At 40.8% G+C, this 9,319-nt stretch overlaps 1 long non-coding RNA gene across 1 annotated transcript; it reads right to left on the reverse strand.

The window, feature by feature from the left end:
* Nucleotides 1-1,908: 1,908 nt before the first annotated feature.
* On the reverse strand, nucleotides 1,909-5,718 carry LOC124290538. The gene is made up of 4 exons (XR_006901967.1): nucleotides 5,624-5,718; nucleotides 3,543-3,587; nucleotides 2,506-2,615; nucleotides 1,909-1,947 (listed from the first exon to the last, which is right to left on the reverse strand). It is a non-coding gene; the product is annotated as an uncharacterized LOC124290538 (long non-coding RNA).
* Nucleotides 5,719-9,319: the final 3,601 nt, after the last annotated feature.

Raw genomic sequence — 9,319 nt, forward strand, 5'->3', positions numbered from 1 at the left:
GATGCTCATGTTGTTGATCACTGGACTGTCTGGTCCAGACTCGATTATTTACAGACTGTCACCATATAGCTGGAATATTGCTAGCTAGAGTGTGGCGTTAAACTAAACTCATTCACTCACTAATTCGTACGTTTGTTGTTAAACGCTGCACTAATTAGTATTCAATACTGAGTGTACATCTACGCATTTGGTATACGATGGCGTGCAGCAAGACTGACCAACGGATCAATTATGTTCATACTTACAAGAAGAATGAGTTCTTCAAGGCCAATTCTATACTGGAATGTCACGGGTTCTCTCTTAGGTGTGTACATCTCAAACTGATTTATACAGATGACCTTACATAAACACAGACACTCAACATTACAGACAAAATCCAAACAAGCAAATAAATACATTCAGACAGAACTCGCCAAAGAATTACATCGATGCATACTTATAGAACAGTATGTACAAAATGCAATGTGTTACGATAACAAGTGTGGTATATAGGCTCTTAATATCTTTTTACATCTAGGACTGTTCTCAGACGTAGAAATATATTATATGACACCATTCTGAAACCAGCCATTAGTCCATGTAATATCAAGCTAACAACTAGTTACATAAAACTAGTTAACATCAAAGTGCTAAAATTGTTCGTACTTCACAATAAGAAGAAGATAAGAGTCATTACATCAGCCATCAACATTTCAGATTGCCTCCTGACAACAGAGCGTTCGAGCAAAGGGAACGACAATAACATTGACGGATTTTCATCGAGAGATCATTAACGCTCCGAACACAAGTGTGATGATCGTGGTACACACTAATGAGAACCACATGCACAATTTGCCTAGGAATGTTGCAACCATCGCCCATGTCGTGACAGCTGTATCACTAATCTTCCTTGTCTCTGGAGCATTGCCCTCAACTTTTGAGTAATTAGATGCTGGTTTGTCATGCTGGACAATTTTGCAAAGCCATGTGGGAATTTTATCGTGAGAGGTAAGCCTGTGTAGAAACAATATTATGACGTTGCAGCACACCGTTAGCAGACTGATGAACACTTGGACAGATGTCAGTAGCACTGAAACATAATTGGAAAGACAATATTCAAAGTTCAAATTCAGTCATATGAAATCTACCAAATGTACTGTATTCTAGGATAAACGTATGCTTTCACAGATTAACAGGCAAAAACATATTCTATTTTTGTTTCCTGTTAATGGGATTGAAAAGATAATAAAAACAGACTCACTGTTTATCGAGCTTGATGACAGTCGACAATAAATATAATTGGTCTGATGCCATCTTTACAAAAAATTGAAGGTTTTCAAATATCATTGAATGTTAATAAATGTCATGTTTCAGTTCTCTTTCATCACGATCGTACAAATGAAATCATAAGGGAGAATATTTGCCTTACCGAACAATGATAGATGGTTTGACAGCTTTGGCAACGTTTCATAGATTGACGACATGAACACAAAGATGGAAAGTAGGGATGTGATGGCCAGAGTAGTCTTCTCCCCGCTGTCTGCAGGAACCAGGAAACTGAGAGGACTCAGCAAGGGGAATACCAGGAGCGGTGACACTAGACACAACCAGTAGAAGGTCGTCCTCCGCTTCAGAACAACGAAAAATGCTAAGCCTTCTAACGTTTCATTTTTTATGTACGTCATTGGAAAGAGAGTGTGTTGAACCCAAGAGTCTGTTATCTCAAACTCCCCATTTTCTGTGTATGCATCCAAAGAAATGCCTCTCGGTGAATAGATTTGTAGGCTAACGTTCGATGTCATCCACGAAGTTATATTCACAGAGCACTTCTGTGTGTCAAAAGGGAAGTATTTAATGTCAACAGCACATATAGTGGTAGCGATGAACCCAGGCTCCCATAACACATGACCACTAGACTCAATGACCACCAAACTGCTGCCATCTCCCATCTTCTTTTTGGATGTAATGCTGCAATGAAGAATGACAGAATTACTTACAGAGTTTAAATGATTGTGTCTGTTGTTTAACGCCACATTCAGCAATATTCCTCGTATATGACAGCGGTTCCATAAATAATCGAGTCTGGACCACACAATCCAGTGATCAACAGCATGAGCATCGATCTACGCAATGGCATGTGTTAACCAAGTCAGCGATCTTTGACAAACCCGATCAGGCCCTTTAGTCACCTCTTATGAAAAGCTTGGGTTCCTGAAAAACAATTCTAGCACGGATTTTCACGGGTGGAGTTTAAATCAACATTTATGGGTGAATGAACATAATCTGAATATACCTCCAGTAACGTCACTGTGAAAACCGAGAATTGAATTTCCAGATTGAATTCTTATGGGACGATTGAATTGATTACTTACTGAACGAGTGCTAATTTTCTGAAGCAACTTTTAGCAAAATGTAAAGTGATAACAAAGGTAAAAGAGCATCTCTATGGTTCTGTCCTGGACTTGTTTACACACATATGTAAACATTGCAAATATATCGTAATTCATTTCAGAATGATTCCCTTACTCATTGTTGATGACATAGTCTGGCTTCCATATTCTATTTTCGAGGACAGTGATGTATTTTACTCCATTATAGTCGGAAGAGTTCCACTGCAGAAATTCGTCAATCCAATTCTGAAATTAAGAGCCAAATATAATGAAGTAATTAACTACCTGAGATAAATATAAACGATAAAACCCTTTCCACATCCATAGCAAATCCGATTGTACAATTCTGACTGAATCATAAGTACGTGTTTACATGACGCCGCATTCAGGAGAATTACAGCAGTACGACGTGATCTGTAAACAATCAAATCTGGACCAGACAATGCAGTGATTGCCACCATGAAATGTGTTTATATACCGCAAAAATGTGACGTGTCCTGCCCCACCGGTCTCACATATGAAATTTGGGAAATTAGACATAGTCCACGCCCATCAAATTCGACCCACATATGTTTAACATGGTTCGGATCTGGCGACAATATTGACAAACCAGCGAGTCTGGTCATCCTATTCTGGTACTCGTCTACTAAAGCACGGGTCTATGACCCGAATGTTCACGCTGTTCGAGAATAATATATCAGTTCATTGAATGTCATTTGGGGCTTCAAAGTAAGTTCTTCATATCAGATCTCGACATAAAAGTGTTCACAGGTATGCACATAACAAACATTGTACAGAATTCATTGAGTAAGTGAGTTTAGTTTTACGCCGCACTCAGCAATATTCCACCTATATGGAAGCGGTCTGTAAATAATTGAGTCTGGACCAGACAATCCAGTGATCAACAGCATGAGCATCGATCTGCGCAATTGGGAACTGATGACATGTGTCAACCAAGTCAGCGAGCCTAACCACCTGATCCCGTTAGTCGCCTCTTACGACAAGCGTAGTTGCCTTTTGAGGCAAGCATGGGTTGCTGAAGACCTATTCTTCCCCGGATATCCACGGGTCCATTGTACAGAACTAAGCTGATGTCCTAAACATGCAAATAGCACTAAAAATCGGTAATAATTAAGATTAGGGTTGAGTGTTCAAATAAGCGTAACTACTTACGATGCTAAAATGGCCCAGAGACTTCATGGCCTGCTTCTTCATGTCCTAGAACATAAAGTGAGTGAATATAGCAATATTCCAGCAATATCACGGCGGGGGACACCACAAATGGCTTCATTGCAACTTTAGTGTTCTGCGTGACCAGCGGATGTTTTAACTGTTAAGAGTCATGTTTAGTTTGAACTCAAAAGCTTCAGCAAAACATGTTTATGACGAACACCTACACAACGAACTAATCACCATGACGAACGTCGTTGACTGTTCTATATATACTGAACATCACTGAAAACGCACAAGTCTAAAATTGTCCATATTTTCATCAAGATGGATTTCAGCATGACAATGATCAATGAATATAACTAACATGAAGTCGAAGGGCATGTCCAGTTAAAACAATGCTTTAGAAACAAATTCCTGTCCACAGTATGACTCTTAATTCCAAAAAGCATCAACATGCAGCTGCGCCATGAAAAAAGTGCGATTTTCATTCTGAAATCATACTGGCTGTGACATTAAAAGTGGGTGTATGAGAACCGATTCTCATTGCTTCACTAACGATTGTGAAACGAGGTCATAGATGCCGAGGTTAACACCTCACGAAAGAGAGCGTACACTAGGCATGATTCAGTTTGGCACCAGCAGCAGGGATATTGCTCGACAACTTGGACTTGGCCACTCCACCATCGTTAGGCTTCATAGACGACATCAGTAGACAGGCAGCACCCGTGACCTTCAATGACCTTGGGAACAACGTGTTACGACGCTCCATCAGGATCGCCATTTTGACGTTGTCCATATCAGTGATTGAACACTGCTGACTGCCAGGACTGCTGCACTAGTTCAAGGCTGAGGTGGGGGTCAGCAGCGCTGACTCCATGCGACGCCGTCTACACGCTTCAGGGCTCCATGCTCAACGTCCTTACGTTGGACCAATTCTGACTGACAGACACCGCAATGAGTGTATACAATGGGCTATCAGGCATTTTCAGTAAAGTTTACAACAATGGCATGGTGTGGTAGTCACTGACGAGTCACGTCTTCATCTACGTAATGCTGACGGCCGATTACGTGTTTGGCGTCGACGTGGTGAACGTTATGCTGATGAGTGTGTGGTTCAGACACACCTTTGGGTGGGGGGAGTGTCATGGTCTGGGGTGGAATAAATTACAGTCACGGGACTGCCTTCATGTCGGTCAAGGGAGAGTTAATGCCCATAATTACTGTGAGCATATTCTTCAGAATCACATCGTATCTGTCTTCAACCACCACCATGATGTCCATACTTTTCAACAGGACAACGCACGGGCACACACAACAAGACTTTACATGCAGTATCTGGCCCAGCAACACATCCAGGTTATTCATTGACCAGCACAGTCGCCAGATGTATCCCCCATGGGGCACTTGTGGGACGAACTTGGTCAAAGTCTTTCGCGGCGACAACAGATGCGAAACATCCGGGAACTTGAGGCTGCACTACCGCAGAAGTGGAATGCCATCCTCAAGAACTCTATTCGGACCCTTATTGACTCAATGAGGAGACGTTGAACTGCATGTGTCAATGGAAATAGCGGTCACACGCGATATTGACTTTTCGATATGACCCCACGTGTGTTTGATCCTTTCTGACTGTGGAACATTTCAATGAATGAGCGTCTTTTCTGTGTTGTTGTTTTTGTCAGTCGTCCATCTGTTATTATCCACTCAAAACAATATCAATTCCTTACACGTGCTTTTAATAATCTGAACTCTTATAAGTGGTGTGTTTTCAATGATGTTCAGTATTTTCTGATATGGCTACAGTGGAAAAAGAATCTTAATGATGTAAAAAAACCCAGCAGATAATCTGTAAACATGTAGCTAACATATTTCGTCAACCCTCATGTGCTAAACCTATGGTTTATTGTATTCCCTCCATTCCGAAAAGGAAATCGTTCATTGATCTTTGACATTTGATGTTCCAATTCTTCCCGATGTATGTACAACAACCAACACATGTACTTCTTGGGTAGCAACAAATTAAATGTTAAATACATATATTGTCACTGCAGCAGTTAACTGTTGCTGAGTCTAAGTCTTACTAAAAATTCCAGTTGCTTCATCCAGAAGACAGCATTTATCTTCGTCGGAATACTCTGGTTGTAGGCAGGCCGAACATGTACATCGTAGTCGGCAAATATTGTGGCTGTCAAGCGTTTTAGGTCCTTTGACGTGTATGTAGTTACTATAAAGAAATATAACACGTGTCAAAATAAAAAGTCATCACCTTGGCCGACAGGTGTTTGACTTTGTGTTTTCGATACAATTAAACTAAATCAATGAGTGAGAATGGTTTGACTCCGCTTACATAGTAATATTCCAGCAAGGGAAACCTAGAATGGGCGTGACACTCTGTACCTGTTATAAACGAAAGCTTTAGCCAAAGGCTACCCCACCGTCCCTACGCTGGAGGGGGCAGAATTGTATTCTATCTGACCTAAGTTACAGCAACAAACAGGTTACAGCAGCAATCTAGGTTACAGACCCACTCTGTGATAAAAGAACCTTGGTTACAGATACTTTGAATTGGTTACAGTTCAAGTAACGTATTGATTTACAGTTAATGTTTCCTGCTTACAGTTTCTCAAGTATCACACACACACAATTTGATATAGAGTTGCATCGTGTTACTGGTACAAAGTTACAGCTCGCTGGTTACAGCTACACATGCGATCAATACGTAGTGGCAATGTCACAAGTTACCGCTACGTCAGTGGTTACAGATCCACACAATGTTACAGAACGTTGCAGTTAGTCCAAGCGTGATGGTGTTACAGAACGTTGTAGTCAGCGTTATAGTGTTACAACTGCATTTGGCGTCAAACCATGGCAACACATGGAACACAAATTCATGAAAAGCGCTTACCTTCAGTACTGACACATAGCAGCATAAACCCGGTAAGCAAAGCACCAGCCATTATTGCGGTGTACTGTTGAAGTGCAGGAGTAGCGCACAGTCAGATCTGCCGAGCGTTCTGTTCCTCGTCTAACCCTCAAAGGGATGCTCACGTTAGCCTCAGCATGAATAACCCATCTTCATCGGTATGGCACTGGATGGCACAGTATATGCCTTGTGTAATCAATGGATCTGTCTTTATTAAAAACGACAAAATCCTATCTCGTAATCACTAGGCGTCTCCATTAAACGCCACTGTTGTACAATCTGGGTTATCATGAGCACGTCTTGAAAGTGAAACAATCCTGAAACAATCAGGTATACAATAGAACAGATATGAAACAGAATACCATGTTATAAACAGATATACACATAATACACTGGGGGTGGGGGTTACGATGTTATAACAGGTGGCCAGATGAAGTACTAGCTGTTCTGCATGGAAAGTAGTATGCCATACAGTACATGAAAGAACAAAACCAGAACTCAGCCCCATTACCGTTTGTCACATACATATGTATACATGCAGCGGAGCATGATAAAGCATTGTTCATTCATTCATTTATGCTTGATTTCATTCGCTCATTTACGCTGTACTTCATTTATTCATTACATGTATGCCTATGCCTGCTTAGCCTCACTTCGTATGTCAAAAATGAGACCTACTAATATCAATACCAATATCATGTGTCCGTTTAAACCTTATCCACATCACACTGAATCTATGATATATAGTTTGTTAACTTCTTTGAGTGGCATTTTAGAAGCTGGGAAGTACAAAACAGACGAACCTTATGGATAGCAACTTGCTTAACTTCGTCGAAGTAAAGAAGTTGTTATCGATAAACTTTATGGATATCAACTTTTGTAACTTCTCCGTAATAAAGAAGTTGCTATCAATAATTTTTTTCTATTCCATATAAGCAATAGCAGTTGCGAAGCCTCCCCACATGCATTCGTGGCAAGCATACAAATACAACCTATCTTCCTACAGTAAATGTAAGTTAAATTAATGGATAAAATTGCTAAATCGAATGGCTAAATACTAACCTTACAATATGATTCAAAGCTAAAAACTGTCCCTTCAAAAACTGTAAAGGCATACTTCTTCCACGGATGATCGTTGAGTGATTAGAGACTTCCCAAGGTGTCCTGAATACATCTTAGTTAAGAAGACAAACTGGCCATAAACACAAAATGTCTAGGGAAAGGAAATAAATCTTGACAACTGTATTACAAACAACACATGTAGTAAGCGTGTATCACATGTAGTACACAGTATATCAAGCTCAATATCCTATGGTGGGTCGCTTGCAGTGTGCTAGGGGCAAACTCGGCACTGGGTCTTAACACAAATATTCTCCCGCTCTCACAGCGAAAACTTCATGGGTTATCTACCGAAGACATTCCAGCACCTCTTTGACCTATGAGGGGCGAGTTGTTTGGATTCTTGGCGTTCAGCGACTGATGCTTCTTGCTGCGGTCTTACAGGGACGGGGCATTGGTACGTTTATTAACGTGTTAAGAACAGGTGCAGCGTTTAAGTAGGTAGAACATCTAAAAGTAACCCAGGGTGTACCGTCCTTGTAAAGACCAAACAAAACCAGAGGTGAATTTGTACAGAGAATTGGATTCGGTTGATGTTAATGTTTTGTGATGTTATTGGGTCAAACGAACATGGATGCGCAGAATAAAGGAGACTGATTGCTGATGCTCAGCACTTAAGTCGTATAGTGAGTGAGTTTAGTTTTACGCCACACTCAGCAATATTCCAGCTATAAGCGGTCTGTAAATAATCGAGTCTGGACCAGACAATCCAGTGATCAACAGCATGAGCATCGATCTGCGCAATTGGGAACCGATTTCATGTGTCAACCAAGTCAGCGAGAGCCTGACCACCAGATCCCGTTAGTCGCCTCTTACGACAAAGCATAGTCGCCTTTTGAGGGCAAGCATGGGTTGCTGAAGACCTATTCGACCCCGGATCTTCACGGGTCATTTTAAGTCGTATAAATTAACTTACCAGTGCAGTATGTTTTGCATGGGTGGGGGTTGCATGAGTAAACGATTCTTGTGCGGATATCAAAACAGGAGGAACTTAGATAGTGTTTTTACACGGCAATGCCGGATATGTTAATCACATTCGGTTAAACGTTCAAAGAAAACAACAGGTCCCCATGTCGTACTGTTGGCGCTATTTGGCATTTATTCCGTTATTAGATAATGATTAGAAGCATATATATAAACAAAGAAAGTGGTGAGATTACCGAGTGTACGGTAGTACTTATATAACAAGAAATTTCTGAAATAATTGCACAACACGGAAGATCCGTGATGTGTAATGTTTTCAGAAATTTCTTCTATATATATATATAAAAATATCGCCTTTTACTATATTGCACACACACACACGCACACGCACACATATATATATATATATATATATATATACACACACGCAGCACCACACATCACATGAAATCCTATTCTAAATTCATGCCATTTATGGTAATGAGCACTCAGTGATTATACAACATTTACGAAGAATCCATTTGGATGTACATATATCAATTATCTAAAGTGCCTCGTGAGGAATAAGGACGTGAGGACGTGTCCTGTGTAACAATGGAATCGTTTATCACATACGGTACAGGGTGTATCAAGTGCATCATACTGTATATTACAGGTTGATATGTACAGACTGTCGCGTGCAGTGTGCGCCGTGCGAACTCGGCGCTCGGTTCTAACACCCATATCTGCCTTGGGTCTAACACCCATATGTCCCTTGAGCAATACCTCATAAAAGATTAACGCAAGGTCACAGGTCAGCCATGCACTCACC

The sequence above is a fragment of the Haliotis rubra genome, unplaced genomic scaffold (assembly GCF_003918875.1).
Source record: "Haliotis rubra isolate DU_JTF1 unplaced genomic scaffold, ASM391887v1 Scf469, whole genome shotgun sequence".
Classification (NCBI taxonomy): domain Eukaryota; kingdom Metazoa; phylum Mollusca; class Gastropoda; order Lepetellida; family Haliotidae; genus Haliotis; species Haliotis rubra.